Source organism: Bemisia tabaci, chromosome 8 (assembly GCF_918797505.1).
Source record: "Bemisia tabaci chromosome 8, PGI_BMITA_v3".
NCBI classification, from domain to species: Eukaryota; Metazoa; Arthropoda; class Insecta; order Hemiptera; family Aleyrodidae; genus Bemisia; species Bemisia tabaci.
In genome coordinates this window covers 8,441,358-8,465,140 of record NC_092800.1, presented here as the reverse complement: position 1 = coordinate 8,465,140, position 23,783 = coordinate 8,441,358, and the positions used below count along the sequence as shown (strand labels likewise).

General features: G+C 39.9%; 1 non-coding gene across 1 annotated transcript; it reads right to left on the bottom strand.

Moving 5' to 3' along the window:
- Nucleotides 1–22,391: 22,391 nt before the first annotated feature.
- Nucleotides 22,392–22,474, bottom strand: TRNAL-UAA (transfer RNA leucine (anticodon UAA)). Its single transcript has one exon. It is a non-coding gene; the product is annotated as a tRNA-Leu (tRNA).
- Nucleotides 22,475–23,783: the final 1,309 nt, after the last annotated feature.

Here is a 23,783-nt window from a genome sequence, read left to right as displayed (position 1 = left end):
AACTCGTAATTTCTGTGTATGCGTCATTTTTAACGTTTAGTAATCAGATTTTGCATCCCCCCTCCTGCACGAAAAAACGAAACTACATTTCAATGTTGCCAAATTTCCCCTCTTAAATTGAATTTTTAGCAGGTGAATTTTAGGAATTTCTAACTGAAAAATTTACTGACTTTTCTTCTGATCTCATGCAAAAATCAGAACATTTTGGGCCGAAATAGTACAGGTACAGTGTACATTCTTGTAAAATATTGAATTGTTTGGAGCAATTTTTCAACCATGGAATTAAGTTACATTTTCTTCGTTCGGGGTACGACGAATCAGTGCTTACGCATATCCATTTTTCGCCAAAAAAAAAAAAAAAAGAATACAGGTTTTGAGAGTATTTAACAATTAAATTTCCAGGAGAGAACTGAGCAAATATAAGACGCATAAAAACGATCTTGAAACACAATGGAAACCCATCACAAGTGAGTATATACTCCCTTGCTAAGGAAGAACGCCGTATGAACATTCGAGAGTTGCAAAATTTCCCCCAATAAAACATGGATTTTTGAAGAGAGTTTTGCATATTTTTCCCTGAAATTTTCAGATATTCCAGATTCAACTGTGAATAAAATTCTCTGAAAAATTCGAAGAAAAATTTGCAGAATTTTCACAGTAAATTCGTTGGTTATTAAAGGAGATACAGCAATGCCTGAATGCTCTTACGGCGTTTTTCCTTAGCACGGCAGTATAAGTAAAACCAACATTCTTGAAAAAACCACGGATTACCCGAATCAAAAATTTATGGGATGAACAAACACTGCCAAGGATACTTGGGCGATTTCCACACGGTTACTTTGCCGGTCATTGTAAGGCTGCCAACAAAACAAATTAGTATTTAAGTGGTCCTCTGCCCGATTTTTACGCGTTGATATCTCCTGCGGGGGTCTCCAGGACCCCTTTTGTCGACGAGAACGGGCAGCGAATCGAAAATATCCCCGTGACCTCAAAGTCGAAAAAAAAAATGACAGGAGCGATAAATCAAGACTGGCGAAAAGGGAAGAAGTCCCGGGGCAAAGTATCCGAATAAATGATTACACGACGGATGCATGTTTATTGGTTATGATAGCGCTGTTTGGAGAAGGCACAAAGGGCTCGCATCGTCCGGGGACAAAAAGTCGCGGGGACCATTGAGAAAAGTTCCGCGCTGTAAAGCGATAAACCCACAAAGGCTCCGAGGGACGAAAAAAAGGTGTTCCAGGAGGTGGAATTTACAAGGCATATAAATTAAAACGTGTCCCGAATGCGGTCCGCAGCGCGACATGGGGCCGCTATCCAGTCGAGTCATTCCCATTCTTCGCCGCTCGACCACTATCAGGTGAGAATTAGGTCTCGGCGTTTTGTTTATTTCCTCCTTTTCCGCAGGTTTTTTTTATTCCATAACTCGGGTTCATCTGTGATGATATATCCCTTTTGACGAGAGCGTGGAAGGCGCGAGATTTTACTACAATGCTACAAATGCGACAAGTTTGTTTGTTGTTCTGATGGTAGAACATTTTTAGTTAGGTCAGACTTCGGCTTACAGCCTGTTAAGAAATATACTCACAATCAGCCCTACTTTTCTAGTGTACTATAATCTTTTGCAATACAATCATCGGTCTACTCCATCATAGAGGGGCGGAGGGGGTTTCGGGACTATGAAAGTCGAATTCCTTGAGGTTGATTATCTGTTCAACCCCGCGGTTCCTGACTTCTTACGACCTAAAATAACCGAGTAAATAAAGCTTGGTAAGGGTGGTCTGGGACAACCTGCTAAGACGGAGGTTCGGTGCGCCTGACCGAACTTTTTTTCTAAAGTGATGATGCTACACAATTAAATGTCTCTGTGTTCGGTGTTACTGTGTGTACTTTGTGTTACTTTTCTGTTTGTCAAATCAACGCAAAGAACTTGGTTCCTCAACACAATTTTATGTTAAATCGACCCAAACCGTAGGTCACTCTGAAACATCTTAGCATGAGAAATGCCCTGCGGGATTTATGCACTCTCGCTTTCCTCCTCATCATTCACAGGTTGTGACTTGTGAGTGGCTGACGCACTGGATTATCACCGTTACAATCCAGAGTCGATTTTGACGGCTGGCTATAGTAATTTTTAACGAGGTCGCTGATTTTCAACATAAAATTTGGTCGCTTCAACACAAAGATTTGGTCGATTTGACACAAGGGGATCTATAACACACAAAAAATCAACTAACAACTTGTGTTCCTTCGTTATTCACTTCCCATATTCACACATCAACATTTTGGTTAACTTTTCTTACTGTGTATGTCAAGACCTGTTTTAACCTCATTTAATGACAATGTAAACCATACGTGGTCTGCTCCCGTTGAAAAAGGGCTATTTCAGGAACAACTATAAATGCAGCCCCGAGGGAACCAGCTACGGGGGTGTGAGTTCGGGGGAGCTGTCTGCCTGGCGGTAGCCCCTGATCGGGACGAGTGACCGACGTCACGCGTCACGTGACGAGACAAGATAATCGACTATCGATATGTCCCATTTAAACTATAGTAAAGAATCGATTATTATGTGTCCGTTGTAATTGCTCTGATAATCGATCTTTTTCCATAGGTTTGAATGGTATATCAGTCGATACATCGGAAAGCACGCGCGTCCATCGTCCATGCAGACGGATGATCAGTGCGGCTGTGGTTGTGGATGTGGGTTGTGGATGCGCGTTGCAGGAGGACGCGGGTGAGCCGACGTCACGAAACAAAACCGAAGCCGATAATGATAATAATTATCCGGCAGAAAACCGGGAGGAAAGCGTCCCTAATAATGGTTTCTCATTTGCCTAATTAAAAGTACAGCTGAACGGCTACCTTAAATCCCAACCGGAGCGTCTGCCCAAGTGCCCGAGTCCGAGCTCCGTTGCCGTTGCTCCTGCCCGGGAGAGAAAGAAACTCAGAGAAAGGGACTGGCCAGAGAAGGATCCCTTATTCAAAATCTCCATTGATTTTGAATTAAATGGATTGATAACGGACGTACACCGAAAAAAATAATATGCTGTTTTAGCATCTAGGATGTTAAAAATGTGTCTGGTGATCCCAAGATGCTGCCTTTACTGCCCCCGCAGTTAATTTTACATCCTGTGAATGCAAATTCAACTGCGGGGTAGTAAAGGCAGCATCTTGGGATCACCAGACACATTTTTGACATCCTAGATGCTAAAACAGCATATTATTTTTTTCGGTGTATTTCTGCCAACGGAACTATGTGCATTAAGATATGAGCCCTGAGACCCGTAAGAGTATATGCATAGCATGGCTCATTGGCTCACGTTATAATGCACTTAGTTCCGTTTGGCAGAAATGCGTCCTAATAATAGTAGGGTGAATGATCGATTATCGATATTTTCCCATCTGAAACTGTGGTGAAGAATCGATTAATAAGGTGTTCGTTGCAAACACTCCGTATATCTATCCTTTTCAATGGATTCAAACGGCAAATCAATCGATACATCACAAGGCAATGACTAATGTATCATTAGACTAGAAAACACAAGAAAATCGGGTAAATAAAGCTGAAAAGAACAACTTATAAAGCCTGAGACGTTTCGGGGTGGTTTTAACCCCCTCCCTGACCAGGAAACAAAAACATATAAAAGTTATTTAAATGACAAAAAGTGAGGTTACCGCAGAGGCTCTATGACAGATGAGGGGCTTGGAGTACAAAGCTCATAAGTGCAGTTTTTGAAAAAAGTGAGATATAAATGATTTCAAGTAAAACTAGTCTCAATGCATCTTCTGTAAAAAATTCGCTCCCAAAATCCAATTTTCCAGCATCAAAAAGTCAGATTGAACTTGTTTTCCGCCATAAGGATCCATGTAATTTCGAAACTTCAAACACGTATTCCTCGAAATAGCAAACACTGCATATATGCGCCTTGTCCTCCAAGCCCCTAAGATGAGGATCTAAGTATTTTGATTTTTGTAATTTTTGTTTTCTGCTTCAGGAGCGGGTTGAAACCACCCCGAAATGTCCCAGGCTTTGTGTTGTTGTTGTTTTAGTCTCGGTTTCCCGTTTTTCTTGTGTTTTCCAGCGCAACTGACCCATTTTCTTGTTTGTGATGTGATTGCAGATCCCAAAGTGGCACGGGCCGGCAACGCGGAGGCCATCGGATCAGCATCCATGGCGTTTTGTTTGACCATCCCCGTCGAACCGTCACCGGTCGGCGGCGTCCGAGAGACCTGGACCGGGATCGCCCGACAACCCGACCACCGTTCGACCCCCTCAAATCATTTTAATCCGCTCCAATTACTCGCTGCCCATCAGCTCCGCCGCGCCGCCGATGATAATAATTAGCCGTCTCATTACCGACCCCGGTATTGTTCTCTGCCTTTCATCCGGAGATATCACAATTTTTCCGATTGTCCACCGCGACCGGCGACCGGCCCGCAATGACTGTTATTTCCCGCCGGACGATATTTGTCATGCTAATTTAATGAGCCGCCGCCGCTTCTGTCGCTTTGTTTCCTCCGTCTTTCCGTGTTTGCCCCCGCGAGACCCGTTTACTCGCAGCGTTTACTCGCGGCTTTTATCGGGTGGGCGGGCCGCCGTGTGAGTTTCCACCTGTCTCTTGATTTTGAATTCTCCACGAAGGAGGAAGGCTTAGGGGCGGGTTCGTGGTCGTTCATGTCGTGGAGTCGCTCATTCGTTTACATGCTTGAAAGCGGGATTACTTTCTGCTATTGCCTGAAAATTGAACTGGACAGTCTGTTGTCTCCTCCTGATAAAGTGGAGTACTTTAATCATAAAATTGGACGTATTTCTGCTAAACGCAACTTGAGAAGTGTGGAAAAGATGGGGTGTGCTTGTGGTGAGAAGAAACAATGTAAAGGTGGGCGCAATTCCTTTTGGGGAAATGGGAAAGCGGGATTTTACATTCTGCTAAACGGAACTAAGCCCCAACTGTATGCTAACTCATGAGCCGTGGGCATGTGTCAACAGTGTTGTGGACAGAGCTCATGAGTTAAAGAACTCTGTCTCCGATTTCGATTCCGAATCCGTCACCGCTGACGTCACTCGCGCTTTATAATATTAGCCCATTTATTCTTACGGCCCTTAACTAATGAGCACACCCCTTCTTTCCCGCATGTCTCTGGTTCCGTTTTGCAGAAATACGTCCAATTTTGCAAGAAAGACAGATCAATGATCGATGATGTCTTTGAAAACACCCTATTCTTTCATCAAAAGATTTTATGAATCGTAAGGTCCACAATTTTTGTAGAAGATTTTCCAGAAAGTTGATCGTTGATTCTGAGTAGATTTCTCGCCCTGATTCCAAAAATGACCTCTGTTTTTCCGGGTTAATTTGTTAAGCGTGTTGTATCACTGAAAAGTGAAGGCACATTGTTCCTTGTGATGCTTTTCAATGAAAACTTTTAGACGAGCCTAAAAAACTGGACCCGCCAATGCAGAAACAAGCAATTTCATTGAAAAATATTCAATGTCTAAAAGGGAAAAAAACCACAGAATTTGTTTGTTTTGATTTAAAGACGATAAAATGTTTTTTTTTTTCAATCCCTCTTCAATGACATCAATTATTCTTCATCATAAAAATTGGGACTCGTGTCCTTCTTTGAAAACTTTTGGACGAGCCAGACTGCCGGAGAAACTGGACCCGTCAATGCAAAAACAAGCAATTTTGCTTAAAAATATTCAATCTCTTAAAAAAAGCGCAGAAAGTCTTCGTTTTGATTTAAGGATGAGATGTTTTTCAATCCTTTTTCGATTACGTCAATGCTTTCTCACAAAAATCGGGACTCATGTCCCGAGGCTTCCGGACCCGTGAGATCGGCGGATGTGAATGAAAGTGAAACGGGCGCAAGGCCGTTTGTTCCGATCGCTTTAATTTATTCTTTTGAAAAACGCGTTTTCAATAAGCTTTGCGGTTTCCGATTCATTCCCGGGCCGGCGGAGGCAGACACTTGGTCTGCACGAAATGCCTCTCCGAGAGCCTCGTTGCGGTTAGCAGGCGTGATATCCCGCTCAAGATGAGGTGATTCCTCAAATGCACCGCTGGAGGAACGTTCCGGTTACACAACCCGGGAATTTTTCGTATGCACCCGGCTAATCAGCGAAATTTTTCCCATCAAAAATGTCGCGTGCGAGTAAAAATCGATGATGGAAGTCGTGCGAGACGCATCCTGTGATTGTGACTCTGCAGATTCCTTGTTGCATCTTGTTTTTTCAAGGATAAAAGGAGGAAAGAAACAAAAGAGGGCAGAGAAAAAGAAAAACAATTGAAAAAATATATATTTATTTTTTTTCAACGGAAATGGAATTTGCTTCCTCGCGCCTAGATTATGAGGGGGCACTAGACTTTTTCCCCTCCCTTTTTTCAAAAAAAGAAATAGAAGAGTGAAAATTGAGGGAAAATTGTGCTCGTGTTTGAGCTTTTTCCCTCTCTAATGAGATTTCAGCTTTAAGCTGAACTTTTTACGCACGTTGGCTAAAAAACTCCAACATCCCAAATAGAAGAGTAATTATAATTGAAGAGATGATTTCTGGTTGCATCTCGGTTTTTTCAAGAAGAAGAAGAAGAAGGAGAAGAAGAAGAAGAAGAAGAAGAAGAAGCGAAGAAGATGAGGAGGAGGAAGAGGAAGAAGAAGAAGATGAGGACGAAGAATATGAAGAAAGAGAAAGAGGAAGAAGAGGAAGAATGAAAAGAGAGAAGAAGAAGAAAGAAGTGAAGAAGTATAAGCAAAAGAAGAAGAGAAAGAAGAAAACGAAGAGGAGAAGAAGAAGAAGCGGAAGAGGTATAAGAAAAAGAAGAGACAGAAGAAGAAGAAAAGAAAGAATTATAACAAGAGGAAGGGAAGAATAAGTAAAAAAAAGAATAATTAAATGAGGTAGAGAAGAAGAAGAAAAAAATATAAAACAAGAGGTTAAAGAAAAAGTGAAGCCTTTGAATAATTGACAAGAAAAAAATATCATTCGAAGAAAGTAATTATGTATCCAACTTATTTAAAGATCCGTTAAACTGAGATGCAAGCAGCCCCCTCAAAAAGTATCTACATTGAAGTTGGTTATAGAATAGTCTCATAATTACGCTTTGAATTAGTACACCCATTGAGTAGGTGTTAAGGAGAATAAGAACATAAGTATACAGAGAACCTCAAATCCTCGGAGTTGCGAGAAAGAGAACGGGGAGTTGAGGTGATTAATTAAGTCAAAATTGGCGACGAAAGATATTTTTGCAGCAGGCGAATGGGCGTGGCTGTCCCGTGCCTCCAGTTCGTGGTTGTCAAATCGTTTCTCGAAGTAAATTACACGGAAACTAAAAATAACTCGTAGAAAACAAAGGAAGACAATTAAATTACTTAATTATATTGCAGACATTCATCATCAAAGACGTAGATTTTTTACAAATTTTATAGATAGAAGTTGATAATTCTCACGGCTATTCTCAAAATTCTTGTGATTAAAATACTATTCTGGCGTTTAAAACGATCATTGACGAAAACTACTACTCAGACGTTAACTTCCTCTCGCTAAGGGCTAAAAGTAACCCCCAACCACCGATCCAACCCCAACCCTAACACACCACCCTGATGACCACTGGTCATCAATCACACGCCTGAGGTAGTTTGGGCTAACAGAAATATTTACGTGTAAAATTTAGGTGGGGTAGATGTTGCAGATTGATGGGGTGGCATGAGCACGTTTACGGAATATAGGATCGCAGAGCAACACGTGGGTAGTGTCTATTGATAGCAACATGAAAAGGTTTCAAAATTGAATAAATACGCCCAAATAAGTATGAAAGTTGAGAATGGTAAGAGAGAATAAAACCCCATTCTCCATCAATTTAAATGAGAGGATTAAGAAACAAGTGGGATAAGTGCAAGTTTTGAAAAAAAATGAGGTATTAATGATTTCAACTAAAACTAGTCTTAAAATATATATTTTGTACAGGGCCGGATTCACCTACTTGCCGCAAATGGGCGGGCCGCCTGTATTTTGCCGCCCCCTTCTCATTCGTTTTGAAACTCGATAAAAATCATCAAGTGAACGTGCCAACGGGGGAGGTGTGCATAAGACACATTTACTCGTGTTAAACACATTTTTGGGAAAGCCCTGTCAACACTACTAGCAAAAGTTCACGGAACTTTGCGCGAAAGTTAAGTTTCGTAAACCTATCTGTGTGGACAAGGCCTTCCATGTTTGGCGCAAAGCGTGAAGTATTCAGACAGTCTTGTAGGCGCTATGCGTTTCACCCCGACCGCTGCTGAACGCACTGTGTTGGACGCAATGCGTGAAGTATTCACGCAGTCTTGTAGGCGCTATGCGTTTGACGCTTACCGCACTGTGTTTGGCGCAATGCGTGAAGTATTCACGCAGTCTTGTAGGCGCTATGCGTTTCACGCTGCCCGCAATGATCGCACTGTGTTTGATGCAATGCGAGAAGTATTCGTGCGGTCTTGTAGGCGCTAATATGTGTTACATGCCGATCGCCGCGCCGAGGGCTTCTCCTTTTCATCTCAAGTCCTCGTTATCATTTCTCTCTAAGTCGCGCCGTTCTAGGCCAAATTGCGTGTTTGGTTTCTCTCTTAACTCGACTAACTGAAGGTACTGTCTCTTGGATCACTAAGAGACGACAAAATTATAAATTACTATACTCTCAGTAAATGAGAGATTTTGTCTCCTTTTCTTGTTTGTAATTTTTTTTTTATAAATCCGATTTTTTTTTACACCTACACTAAAAAAAAAATACAAATTTTTGCCGCCCCTTGGATTTGCCGCCATGGGCCGCGGCCCACGTGGCCACCCCCTTAATCCGGCTCTGATTTTGTAAAAAATGCACCAATAAAGTTCAATTTTAAAGCATCAGAAAGTGAGTTCAAACTTACCCTCCGTCGTAACGCTCCATATGATTGTGAAATTTTAAACACGGATTTCTTGAAATAGGTAGCAACAATCGCATTTATCCCAGTTGTCCTCCAAGCCTCTCAAATTACTTGCACGTAACGTCCGCCATTTCCTTAGACCTGAGACTTCACGAAGCTTAGGATGGAAAAGCCAATCAAAAATGGATCCTTTAGTAGCCACGCTCTCCCCGTAAGGGCACGTAAGCCGGACTGAGTGCACTGCGGGCTGAATGTTGAAATTGATAAGCAAAGCTATAGACAAAGAGGACAAAAGGCATATGGAGGGAAGAAACATTCTTCCTATTGGTAGAAGTGAGTAATTGCGATGGACAAAGGAGATTGATACTAGACTAAGAAACGGAAACTCACGAGTGACCCGATAGTCAGTCCATCATTTTCTCCCTTAGTGAGCCTTAGTCCATAAAAACCACCTAAACTGGAAAAAATAGCCGCTTGGATCTAGAGTCCAGACTCATAAAAACGTCGACAAGAAAAAATACTCTTGATTCAATCGGACTTTTTGCTTGAATCAAAAGAAAATCCGCCTAAATCAAGAGGCTCGGCTCTTCGATTCGAGGAAAACCCGGATTGAATCAAGAGTATTTTTTCTTGTCAATGTCATTAAGAGTCTGGGCTCTGGATCCCATCGACTTTTTTTCAAGTGGAGGATCGCTCCATAATCCCTATGCCCTGCTTGTCTATAATTTTGTCTATCTATCTCAAAAATAAACCCGCTGAAGGATGCAACTTTTAATTCGTGAAGGAAGGGACAAACATCTGCTCAAAAACCGCGGACAATCGCTGTAAATCAAACTAGTTCCATCTCATTTACTCCGTTGAACCTCAGCTCTGGGCGGAGGAAAAATGGCTCAAGCCCCAGTTTGGTTTAAACAAACAGCAAAGGTGCGAGCCGATCGAGGTGGAGTGGAATTGGGCGCGAATCATTGAGCAGATTATCGGTTCATCCCCGAGAGCTCGGTGGAATGGAATGAGAATGAGGATGACGACCAAGAAGTTTTAGAGCGCACACGATTAGGCGGAGTCGCGACTCCTCCTTCTCTTCTTCGGCGTGACATTGATCGCACGCGCAGATTCGTGCTCATTGATGCGCTCATTCCGACCTACGATCCGACCTAGGGATCAACTACTTGTCAAGTGAAGTCGATCCTTTTAAGGCTATGTTTGTCATACGTTGGCTTGCGGTAAGCTCACGATGATATGTCACAGGAAAAATAGTAAAATTTTACTGTAAAATTAGGCATTTTGTTTAGTTGAAAAAGATGAAAAAGTATACCGAAGCACGCATATTGTTGAATAAGTTTATTGGCTTGGATGCATTTCGGGCTTAGCCCATCTTCAGCAAGCGGTTAAAACAAAACACAGAAACAAGTTAATTACAGTAATAAACTATCACAATGCATGATGGAGAGGAATAGCGAGAGGCAAGGCGAACTAAAACACTTAGAAACTGGTAAAAAAATGAAAAAATGTTAAAAGATGTTTAAAAAACCTGTGGGAATAGCTGATAGAGTTAGCAGAAAATATAGTAAACAAAATGAAGTACAGAGTGAGAGACGCTAATTTTAAATGGGGACATGGCTACCTACCGCAGCTAGGCAACCAGTAATACAGAGAGGTCCAGACAAGCTTTAGCTAGAAATTTAGTTGAATGCATAAATCAGTTAAGATAGAAATGCAATTCTGTATATCTAATTGGGAGTTTAACAAGACATTATTATTGAGGATGGCTCGCCTTATTTCGATGGATTTCGATCTTTTTCATCTTTATCATAACAGCACGCGAGATGCGTTTTTTCAGTTATTTTGTTAAGTGCTTAAGCAGGACTGCCCTGCTAAGTAAAAACGTCATATCAGCATTCGAATATTGTCAAATTTCCCGTCAGAAAACATTTACTTTTGGAGGAAGTTATGAATATTTTTCCTTGAAATTTGCAGAATTTTCGGATAAAATTTCGAACGTAATTCTCCTAGATCAGAACAGAAATACTGCATACACTAAAGTCTCCCGGAAATGCGCGAAGTGTCGAAGGAAATTTGGCAACGCCTGAAGGCTTATACGGCCTTCTACCTTAGCACAACAGAGTAGGAAAAAGTGACCAAAATCGTGTGTTAACGTTTGAAGTAAAACACGAAATGACAATCTGTCAGTTAATTTTTTGCGTGTTAGTTTTCCCTGTGTCAAATCAACCAAATCTTTGGGTTGAAGGGACCAAATCTTTCCGTTGAAAATCTTCGACCCCGTCATAAATTACGCGGCAGCTGCCATGCAGCAAAGAACTCGGATCGCATCGGTGGTAATCCATAAACTAGCCACTTGTCACAAACTTTGAGTATTCGGAGGGAAACAATCCATGGTTTGGGTCGACTTAACACAAAATTGTGTCGAGCAACTAAGTCTCTTGGGTTGTTACGTTATTCTGACGCAAAAAAGTAACACAAAGTAACACACAGAGTATCATTGAACACGGAATTTTTCTAACTGTGAAGACACATAGTTTTTGTTAGCCTACAAAGTTTCGTACGTTTTTACAAAGATATCTCGAATATTCAATATTTTGAAAGTAAAATTTCATATAACTACGAACTGTCACATTGCACTTCCTTTTTCAGTATGTCCTTCATACATGTATAACCGTCTGGATTGTGAAAACTCTAAATTGTATAGGCACGCACGCCCGGACATGCTCATTCTCAATGCGGGAAACGACACGGCGGAGGATACAACTATTCGTGTTCCTGAGTCGAGATATTGCCTATTCACAGAGATTGAAGGCGCACGCTGGAAATGCAAACGGACATGCTCATCTCAATGCGGGAAACGACACGGCAGAAGATACAACTATTCGTGTTCCTGTGTCGAGATATTGCCTATTCACGGAGATTGAAGGCGCACGCTGGAAATTCAAACGCGGAGGAAGGAGGATACATAAAAATAATTGCTTCGGAAACTATAAGTGAAACGCTGCAGCACACAATTGTAATCGTAACGCTCCATGAGTTGATCGTCTTAATTTCATTTTTATTTACAAACTTAGTTTCATTCGCAAATTATTTCTGTGGTTTTCCTCAATGGCACATACAAATAAAAATAACTCTTAAAAACAACTCTCTAACTCTCTCAACTCTAATAACTCTCTTTTGCTTTTTGTAAAAAAAACATATGCAAAAGATAAAGAAAAAGAAAAGAGAGTAACTAATGAAGAAACATTTATTAGTTCCACAATTGAGAGGTGTGGAGGACATGGCGCATGAGTGCAATTTTTGAAAAAAAATTGAGCTATTCATGTCTTCAAGTAAACCTACTTTTAATGCATGTTCTGTGGAAAATTCGCTCAAAAGTCCCAATTTTGAAGCATCAAAAAGTCAGCTTGAACTTTCTTTTCGTCGTAGCAAGTAATTTCGAAACTTCAGACACGTATTTCTCGAAATAGCAAAAACTGCACTTATGCACATTGTTCTCCAAGCCCCTCATTTCACCTGAGGGTTTTGTTTTTTGCCGCGGTTCATGAACAGTTTTAAGTAAAGATCTCATAGAATTTTATTTTGTAATAAAACAAATGTTGGTATTTGGAGTGTAGCCGAGTGCTAGAAATAATGTGAAATTTTCTTTAATTGTTACCATCAATGAAATCTGTTACGTTGTTTGAAATTAAATTATGACCTTTGTGATATCGATTTTGTGACCCTGATGATGAAGCGTTTGCTTCGAAAAGCTTCGGTCTAAGTTTCTTAATAAAATGTAAGTTTTTTAAAGAAAATTTTTCATTATTTCTAGCACTCGGCTACACTCCAAATACCAATATATTCAGTGGTACTACCTTTCAGACATTGTATTACGATGTTCGCTGATTTTGAAAACAAATGTGGTGACAGCCTTTAATTTTTAAAAACTCTCCTTTTCCTCCTTATTGGTTCATTCGGTAACATAAGGCTCATGAAATTTCTATTCCTCGAAGGGAAATGAATGAAAAGTTGTATGTTTCGACCTCATACCCTCTCTCTATCCTCCGATTTCGCATTTCGTAGTCCGTTAAACACACTCTCACCTCATCCGCCTTTGCAACCCTGCTGGTCATTGTTTTTGCTCACGGTCTCTCATAACCTATCCGCATCTCTCACATCATAACACCGTCATTTTTTGCGCGTTTCCGAGGAGGCCAATTACAAAAACCCACAGCGCGTTTTAATCATTGTTTTGCAAACACTCATTTCTCGGGGATAATTCAATTACCCGCGTAAGTCACCCTTCGATCTGGGAGTTATTTCCAAGTTCGTGATTCTTTTATTCACACTCAAATCGATCGACGCCAGAACCTAAACAGTCCTTTTTCTGGAGAGCCCTACGCTTCATGAAACTAAAGGGATGCTAGGGCTCATCAGATACTGAACATACGCGGTTTCTACATCGAGGATCTCACCGTTATACCGACGGCGCGCTCGGCGGGTGCCTATAGACGTGTCATAATTCCCAACTTTTTTTGACCCTCCCTGTCATATTTCTCGCGGTTGCACCCTCCTCGACAAGTCCCCGAAAAAGGCCGCATTTCGCGCTCTCGAACTCTGGAAGTGCGCGTTTTTCTAGTGAAATTTTGCGTTCCCGCTACAGGTTCTCTCACGGAGTTCCGAGTCCTCTTGGGTATTAATCATCTTCCCGTGCGCTAAAACAAAAGAAATACTATTAAACGACAATAGGGCGAGCGTAAAGACAAAAGAGTCGGCATGAATGCAGTTTTTTCGGTTTGGTGATTCTTAATGAGGGGACTGCTCTTCTTTTCGGCTTGAGAGACGTTGGTAAAAGTTCTAAATGTCCTTAATTTGAAGTTCGTTTGGAATGACGGAAAGGCATGAAAAATGCCCTCGTTATGAACGTTTATGCACTGAAAAAAAAATCTCGGTGCATTTACTAAGAAAAGGGTAAAATTACCAAGAATTCAGGGTTCTATTTGATCCCAGTTTTTTCTTGGTAAAATTGCCATTAATGGAATTGGTAATTTTACCGAGAAATCTCGGTAAAATTATTGAACTTTCTCGGTAATTTTACTGGACCTTGTTAAAAACGCCAATTTTTTTATCGACTGTGGCAGAATTACCGAGATAAAATGGCAAAGTTACCGGGGATTGATTACCAATAAATGTGGTATTCTTACCTAAAAAAAACAGTAAAAATACTGGTTTTTAGGTAAGCTTACCAGTCTGTCTCGGTAAAATTACCAACAATTGGTAAAAAAGTGAGATGGTAAAGGTACCAACGGACCGTGGTAAAAACGCCGAGAATTTTTTTTTTCAGTGTGATTAAGAAATTGAGAAAAGACCAATTTCTAATATTATTGACTTCGGGACCCACGCAGTAATATGACCCAGGCGTTTTTTAAAATATTAATTCATTTTTTTCTTCACCTTTATTGAAATATTCAGGTAAAGGGTTTTAATTTTAAAATCTATGAGTATTAAAATATGAATTTGCTTTTAGGGCTGCATGTAGCACTGATAAAGTCAGAGCTCTAACCTGAGTTGACTGTTTTTTTTGGCACATGTGACCGCCTAAGGGAGAAAAAGACGTAATTCCACAAATATTGATGCAACAAACTTATAAGTTAACACTGGATCTGGACATGAGTTTTTGTTCCATTGTTTTGATTGGAACCATCGCAAATCGATGTACCGGAACTGATTTTCCGAATATCACAACCATCTCAAATCGATGTATGGAATATCGCAAAAATGATGGCTAACAGATCGTAGTCGATACATCAAATAGGTGAGATTGTATCGATATCGTTTGATTCAACGTGTAAACGTAGCCATAAAAGTTAATTTAAAAATCTGAGGTAACTGGTCTTTTGTGATCGAATTTTTATTCTTCCGAGTACCAAACGACAATGAAAAGTAAAACTGTCAGGTATTTTCTCATTTTCAGCTTTTTCAAATTAAATCCTAAAATTTTTGTTTGAGGTTACGTCAGATTCTAGTCGGCCCTAATCCTTGAATATTTGAGAGCCGGAGTATGGATGTGCCAGAATCCCCCTGATGTCTCCTGTCAATAAAAAATAATCTCTACGTTAAACAATTGTCTATAGATGGCTGTAGATTCCTAAACTGGAATAGAGGCCGAATAACCTGCAAAAAAAAAAATTGTTTAAGGTTATGTTCTATTGTTTTGAATCAAACGATACATCGAACCCTTATTGAATAAGATCCATAAATCAGCCATTCCAGCTCTGATTAAGCAGGACCCAGATAAGACATAGTATTTTTACAATATTGGGCAAGTATTGTCAGTATTGTCGCAATATTTACACAATACTGACAATATTTTGATAATATTTTAATCAAAATGATTTTTTTAACAAATATTTAAAGAATCTTTATTAGTATTTTTAAAAATAATATGCTTATACCCAAAATATTATAAAAACATTTTCACAGTATTGGCACAGTATTTCACAATATTTTAAAGTATTGGCACAGTATTTATGCCAAAAGGAAATATGGTGTACACTTTTAACATTGGCTCAATTTTTAGCCAGGCCCAATGTTTGCATAAATATCAAAACAATATTGTTTAAATATTGGCTAAATATTTCTGTCTTATCTGGGGATTAAACAGGAACTTTTAATTGCGTAGAGAGCAAAACCAACGATACAAGTCTCCAAGTGGCATCCTTGCACGAAGAAGACTTGGGCTCTGGATGCAGACTAGACACTCAAGTCCCAATGAACTAACGACTCCCGTGATTAATTTCCCGAAGCGCCGAAGACTCATTTACGCTCAACGTTCCCGACTTTCCCATGCCGATTCCCAAGGATTCCTTGTCGGGCAACACTCTGGTCCCATCTTCGGCCGGGAATCAATTACACTCCACAGACAATACCAGGCGCAAGCAAATGAGCCCAGAAAATGCATCTTCGATTATTGTCGGTTGTCCATTCCAGTTAACTAGTCGAGAGCGGTGCATTCTGAGGAAAAACGTCGTATATGAACCTTCATACGTTGTAAAATTTATTTTGATGAAATAAACATTTTTAAGGACACTTTTAAGTATTTTTCTTCTAACTCTTCGGAGGGCACTTCTCGAAAGTTGTGGAAAGGTTGTGAAAGGTTGTGAAAGGTTGGCGGCAAGGGGTGGAGGAGGAGATCAGAAGGTGCCAATTGCCTGATGATCTCTGGGAGGATAGGGGGCAATGGCGATTGGGTGTCGCAGAGCGCGAGGCTGCGCTATAAAAGCGGCTTTATGTATGCATGTACCTTTCGAAAGACCAAACATTTCTCTTTATAAAATAGACATTTTGAAGGAAACTTTGCGGAATTTTTCTTCTAACTTTTCGGAGGGCACTTTTCGAAAGACCAAACATTTCTCTTGATAAAATAGACATTTTGAAGGAATCTTTATGGTATTTTTCTTCTAACTTTTCAGAGGGTACTTTTCGGAATTTGACCGAACATTTCTCTTGATAAGAGACATTTCCAAGGGAACTCCTAAGTATTTTTCTTCAAACTTCTCAGAAGGCATTTTTTTCGAAATTTGACTCAAATATCCAAAACTTTGAAGAAAAAAAAATTATGTTTATAAATCATTTTTCAAAGAAATGAACTTTTTTCTGCGATAAATTCCTAGGAGCTTAGACTACTCCGTACTTTCAGAAAATGAATTAAAAATGAAAAAATAATGAATTGCATGAACGGACAACCCTTGGGGAAACGATTACCTACCGAAGAAAGCGATTTTTTATTTTTAAAATGCTTATGATATAATGTGCTCGGTACTAGATGGCCTGACAAAATAGGATTATGCCCCAGTCGCTCGTAGAAAAAGAAGAAGAAGAAGAAAGAGAAGGAGAGGAAAAAGAAAAAGAAGAAGGAGAAGAGAAAGAAGAAGGAGAAGAGAAAGAAGAAGGAGAAGAGAAAGAATAAGGAGAAGAGAAAGAATAAGGAGAAGAGAAAGAAGAAGGAGAAGAAGAATTTAAAAAAGTTGGTGACGTAAACCCATCATTCATGAATCAAAGCTCTTCTTCATTGCTAAAAAAATTCTTCTGATTGAAAGGCAGACAAGAAAATCAATATAAGCTCGCGACGTTAACGCAGCGAGACTGAGGCTTGAGGTTTTCCTCCTCGGTGAGTGCTTAGGAGGAGAGAGGTCCCCTCGTGGAATCGCGAGGCGCGGATAATAAATTGCACGGTAGAGAAGATAAAAAGAGATAAATAATGTTCGAATCATTAGGGAAACCGATAATGATCGTCACTAGACGCATCTCGGCGTTTCTGCACAGCTCACAGCAGTTCCCTCCCCTCTCCGACGAGGAAAAGTATGAGTTTTCATGCAAATAAATAGTCCTCTCAGCGGAGCACATTATTGACTCAGTTTTATGCGTAATGATCTAAAAATGGATTCTCGCGAGGAAATGAGTCTATGAGCGAGGAGAACGGGCAGCGATTATCAGTGAAAGAGAACCTACTTTACAGTAGAGCATCACTGGAAAAAAAAACACATTGGATCTGGAGTCCAGACTCTTGAAAACATTGACAAGAAAAAGGACTCTTGATTCAATTAGATTTTAGCTTAAATCAAAAGGAAATCCGCTCAAATTAAGAGGCTTTGGTTCTTGATTTAAGCTTAAATCTGATCGAATCAGGATTATTTTTTCTTGTCGATGTTTTTAAGAGTCTGGACTCTAGATCCAATATGTTTTTTTTTCCAGTGTATTGTTCTAAAGTTCCAGAAAATTTCAAGTAAAAATAAGGTGGGCAGAGTGGTAAAATTGTGCTGGGTTTGCACGCAGAGCAAGTCCAAAAAATTTCAATTAGAGTCAAAAATTTGAGCTCTAACGATTATCAGTGCAATTACAATCATCAGTGCATCAGTAAATTTTTTGGAATTTCTTGGCTTTGCTTCTCCCATAAATTAGTGTGGACCTAGAACACTGTTTTACAGTGCCTTCTTACATTCAGTTCGGGTCACATTTTTAGTGTTTTTTTCTAGTTTTTAGCAGAGAGGGATCAGTTCGTGTAATTGATCTTCACAGTTTCACGTTGGATCGTAAAAACGACATTTCTCAATCTTTATTATTGATGAACCATGATATTCTGGTTTATTACTTTTTGACAAGAAATATAAAATTCTGGAGAAAAATTTCTATTTGTCTGTATATTTTATTGTGAGTTAATTTTCTCCAGCTGATTGTATAAAGAGCTGAATCAGACAACACAAATGGGACCCATCCGACCAACCGCGCGTGTAACACGGAATCACAAAAATTCTTCTTACCGACTTGCGAGGTGGTACGTTCTTCTCCAGGGACTTTTACTTCCTTTGGCAAGGGAAATAATATAAGCGAAGAAAGTTCGGTAAAACCATATTGCTTGGATGGTATGGGACCCTGTTTAAATGGACAAACATAATGGAACCATTTGGTTTGCTCAACCAAATTATTCGGCCCGCTGAACCGAATTTTTCGGTTGACCAGAAAAAATAAGCCGATCGAGTGTTCCGAGCAAACCAAGTTTCATACTTCCCAAACGGTTGGTTTTACCAAGTTTCTTTCCAGCATGAAATGATCTTTTTTAAAAACACGAACCTTTTTTCATGAAACGTACTAACTTGCGTAAATATTTGTAAAAAAGGGACCCAAAACGCGTATCTACTTATACAAATCTTTACACCAGTGAGTAAGTCTTAACAAAAAAATCTTGTGTTTTTAAAAATTGAGAACTTTTGTAGCCTCTTAACGGTATTTCGTGATAATAGGAGCTGTTGGAGGCTGAGAAATTTAGGTTTTTTGCGAAGTCTACGGTAGGGGCATTATCGCAGTTTTGGGACACCTAAAGAGGAAAATATTAAAAAATTTAATCTTACCCAGCAAGGACCCCGCTTCCGAAACTACCAACTCAGCCTCCCTCGCCTTAATGACGTCAATTAGGAAAATCAAAGAGCCAAACGGAAGGAGCTCCATTCAGATTTAGGCAATGCAGGGGGCAGGTCTCATAAAAAGCCTCGCCAGATTTTATTAATTCCCGAAGCGGCGTGAGGAAAAACCGCCGCCGGTTAAAGAGGAACGCCCGCCGATTTCGACAGGAGCCCCATTCAATCCGAAACACATGTCGCGATGCGGCGGGGGGAGGGGGGTGGGGGCACGCGGAACTCGTCGCGGAAGAGATGATGCGACTCGTAAAATATGAATGAAAGCCTGTGTAGAGCGCGCGCAGGCGAAAAAAAAAACCCCTTCCAGAGAAAGGAGCAATAAATTAAGTTAAAATACGTATGCAGAATATTAAAGTCATTTACACTTTAAATCATCCCAGAACGCCCCGGCGACACAGAATTATCTCGTATTGCGCGCAAATAGCCCGGGTCCCTCCCCCGCAGCAGACAAAACGCCGTAACGACATCCCAAGCTTGCCAAATTTCACCAAATTAATTATTTTTTTTCGGGTGTTTTAATAAATTTACCCCTCCTAAATTTCCATATTTACAAGGTATAATCGCGTAGAAAATTCGAAGAAAAATCCAAAGAGAAACCCGTAGAACTTTTCCAGTGAATTTGAAAATTATCGAACGGAAACTTGGCAACGTTGAAATGCTGATACGTCGTTTTGCCGTACGGCGGGTTCCTCCCCCACACGTTCCCTACCTCGCGGGGATGTTAACTTGTAATCTAATTTCCCCCCTCCCCCACCCCGCCCCCGGTTTTTTCACGTCTCTCCACTTTCCCGCTCTTCTTTTAATCTCGCTTTCAATTTGTTTGTACTTTCAATAATTGTCACTGTTAATGTTTCGCGGGGCATCCATCATAGCGCGCGCTTCATTTCGTCGCTCCCCCGACGTTAGGGCGTACCTCGATCTCCGCATGAGCCCCAGAAAGCATGGATTTATATATCAGTGGCGTGGCGTGCTTTGCGATATATCGATTGATCGGCCATATAAACCTATGGAAAAGTATCGATGTACAGGGTGTTCGCAGCGAACACCTTAATAATCGATTCTTTACCACAGCTTCAAATGGGGAAATATCGATAGATCGCAAAGCATGTCACGCCACTGTTATATGTGAATCAGGGCTCATGTGGAAATCCAGATAGGCCCTTACGTCTTAGCGCGCGCTTCATTTGCGGCCTATTTAACGCTTCTCGTTAGCTTTATCGGTCCCTTTTCGGGGCTTCGCGGCGACTTCAAACGGACTTATTTATGCTAAAAGGAACTAAGTGCATGGGGTTTGCGTGTGACATAGTTGCTTTTGGCATAAATGCGTCCAAACGACCCTTTCCGTTGTCGTCGCGCGGTCGCGGGTCGCCCGACGAGTGAAGTTTCCCACACGCTGCCCGGCTTTAATCCCGGGGGAATTTGACGGATAATTTATTTTTTTGATGCAATTGTCTTATTTAGCAAATTAGCCGTGGTATCCAAGTGAATGATGTGCGTTTTCGCGCTCCCCTTTTTCTGCGTTTTCGGCGTATTTTTAGCTGAATCTGCACGGTGCGAAAAGAATTAGCTGCAACGTCGTTTCCTTAAGAATACGTGTGGGATCTATTCCACCGTGCTTAAGAAAAACAACGTATGAGCCATCAAGTGCTGCCAAATTTCCTCAAATAATATCAGAATTTTCAAGGGAACTGTCGGATGTTTTTCTTCAACATTTTCGGACGATTTTTCACCCAATTTAATCTGAAATATCTGAAAATGTCAAGGAAAAATATGCATGCCTTACCTTCAAAATATATGCTTTATCCGGGAAAATTTGGTAACTCTCGAATGTTGATACGGCGTTTTTCCTTAGCAAGGCAGTATTGAAGGGCTTGGAAAGCAAGCAAGATGAGTGCATTCTTCGAAAAAATTGAGATATTATTGATTTCAACCGTGATTTCAAGTGTCCAATCTAGAGTTAAAGAATTCTAGAAAATAAAAAAAAGAAATTGAACTCAACAGTAAATTTGTGGTGAGCGGAAGATGTTTTAAAGCATTGACCCCGTTTTCAAATAAGCTCCGCATTAAAAATATGTCCTCGAATCGTTTATAAAGTAATATGAACGTTTTTAATGCCTGCAGTTGAGCACCTTCCGAAACACACACAATTTTTGCGTATCTTAACAATATGAAATAAAGAGAGGGGAAAATGGAAAATGTATGTAAAAGATGCGAGTGATCTTAAATACACCTTCTTGGAAAAGAAACAGAATTTTCCTTTTTGCTGACAATGCGCTAGGTACTTTCTGAATTATGTGATTCGATTACTCGTTAATACAATTTGTAGTTTTTAGTCATGTAGACATGACAGATACGTAAAATGTGAGATACTTTTTGATTTACTTGTTTTATCAGCCCGTTCCTGAAATTGTGTATCCCTCGAATTTACTGGATTACTAAACTTATCCGACAAGCTAAACAGCCTTGACATACGCATGGCCATAGAAAAATCAGCAAAGCAGGGGCGAAGGACAAGCATACAAGAGAACGGAGCAACGATTTTTTTGTGTTCCTAGCCATGCGCCTTCAAATACTAGCGTAGGTAACCGAGCATTGCATCAGTGTTGTTGTAGTCACCTACTTTAGGGAGCGCTGTCGACTACGACGACCCACGTCCTCAGCCTTGCAGCTTACAGCAGTCACAGCGTGGTGATTTGCAAAGTGAACGACTGTTCAAAGTGCTTCAAACTTAATCTTTCATCAAAATACTTTTGTCATACATTTGACGCTTGAGTCTTTTTCAGAATGAAACAAATTATTCCTGCATATGCTCTTAATTTTAAGTCCAATTTTTAGTATTTCAAGCCATGACGTGCTCGAAAACCTTCATTTACACTTTTTCTACATACAATATAATGAAAACTTCCTACTGATGATCGCTCATAAATGAAAAAAATAACTAAAATCTCGAAAAAAAAGACGCATTTAGCCTGAAAGACCATATATTTTTCCTCCATTTATTGGAAATTCGAGATAACTGTGTGACAGCTTCTAATCGGATTGAATCAAGGTATAAGAGCGAGCATCTATGTGTAAAGAACTTTGGCACTTGAGTCTTTATGAGAACGATGGGACTTTTCAGTTGTTTTTTAGGCGTTCATAGTCCCATTAACTACCCCCACACCCCACATCCCCCTGCATGTCACTTTTCAATAAGATGCATCTTTGCCTAAGCAATACCAAACCACCATAAACTCAATCCTCGCTTAAAAAATGACCAATTAAATATCAGCCTAGAAAAGTTTAACTGAAAATGACTAATATTGGAATTTAGTCAAAAATTTCACTCAGCTCTTTCATCCTTGGGATCTTGCAAATAAGAATCTCTGCGTCCTGCACTGAACTCACTCCGAACTAAAAGATTAGTGTTTTAGGTGTATGCGTAGTTCTCAACTCGCATGCAACTCAGCAGCGAACAAACCGGAATTCTAAGCAATGACCCTGAAAACAAAAAAGTAAAAAAGAAAGACGGAAAATGAACAATTTCTTTTAAAATTATTGTGTCAGGTGTGGGGTTCGAACCCACGCTCACACTGTGAACCAGAGCTTAAATCTGGCGCCTTAGACCGCTCGGCCAACCTGACTTCGTATGCGACTTGCAACTTCATGTCACTCAATTTTTACCCGAAACTTCCATGAAGTCATGAATAATTCGGCTTTTTCAGGTGTTCACACTTAATTAACAATATGGCTTAAAAATTCTCTGGAGTCTATTTAAATATTCATTCAAATTGCGAATCAATAGCATGATTAAAATATGAGAAATCGTGTTAAAAACTGTTGATGTTTCATAACTCACACATAATCAAACACATTTTGGATGAACTTTTTTATTTGGCTTCTGCAGACCTTTAAGATTTTACACTGATTATTTCAAAATGTAAAAGTGATTAAACGAGCTATTTTTGCCTTAGTTACACATGACAGTGTAGATGTGAAAAAAAAGTATTTTCAACACTAACAATAAGCACACTAAACAATGAAACAGTAAGTGAATCGTAAAATGTCAAAAACATTTCAATTTTCGGAAAAATTTTCGAGCCCTAATTAAAAAAATAAATGAATCAGTGAGAACGAAAACACACCAACTCGGTAACTCGAAAATGCTCATTTTTCACTAAGGACAGACAATTTTCATAAAGGTCAATGAAGTTACCGTACCTGTTCCAACTTGGACATTTAAAGTTTCCTTATGTACTTGCTTTTAGGCACCAAAAATATTTTTCTTAGACTAACTTCTTCGCCTTACATGCAGTTTTGTGTGTGTCTTAATTATTTTTTTTTATTTTTTCGAGTTGGTGTGTTTTCGTTCTCACTGATTCAAATGAGTACCCCTAATTTACTAATTTTAACCACTCTCTGTGTAACTAGAAAGTGACATAACTTGAGGAGGGACAAATGAGATTCCTTAGGTAGAATAATTCAATTTTTTTTCTTTCTTTTCCTTTTTTTGGAAATATTTTTTGCACTTTAAATTTTCCAAGGGTCCTCCTTTTTTAGTCAATGATAACGAAATGCCTGAAGAAGGGCTTCTTTTTACTTGCTTCTCAAAAGCTCCCCAGTCTATGTATCAAAGTGTAACGCAACCAACAAAATTAACTTATTCCGATTTTTTCTTCACAGTTTAAAAGTACTCTTAGGGGACTATAAACCCCAGAAGTTTCGTTTCAAGAGACTTAAAAATTAACTGCCGCTCAACGCTCTGAAAACTGAAAAATCCTCACGCTGGCTAAAATACATACATACATACATACATACATATAACTAATAACTATATGTCAGAAAATGAATGACATATATATATTTTTGATCTACGACTCGAGATCGGTGCTTTTTACATGCTCCCAGGTCTAGGTTCCACCATGAGGGAGAACGCAATAGTGTATCTTTCCT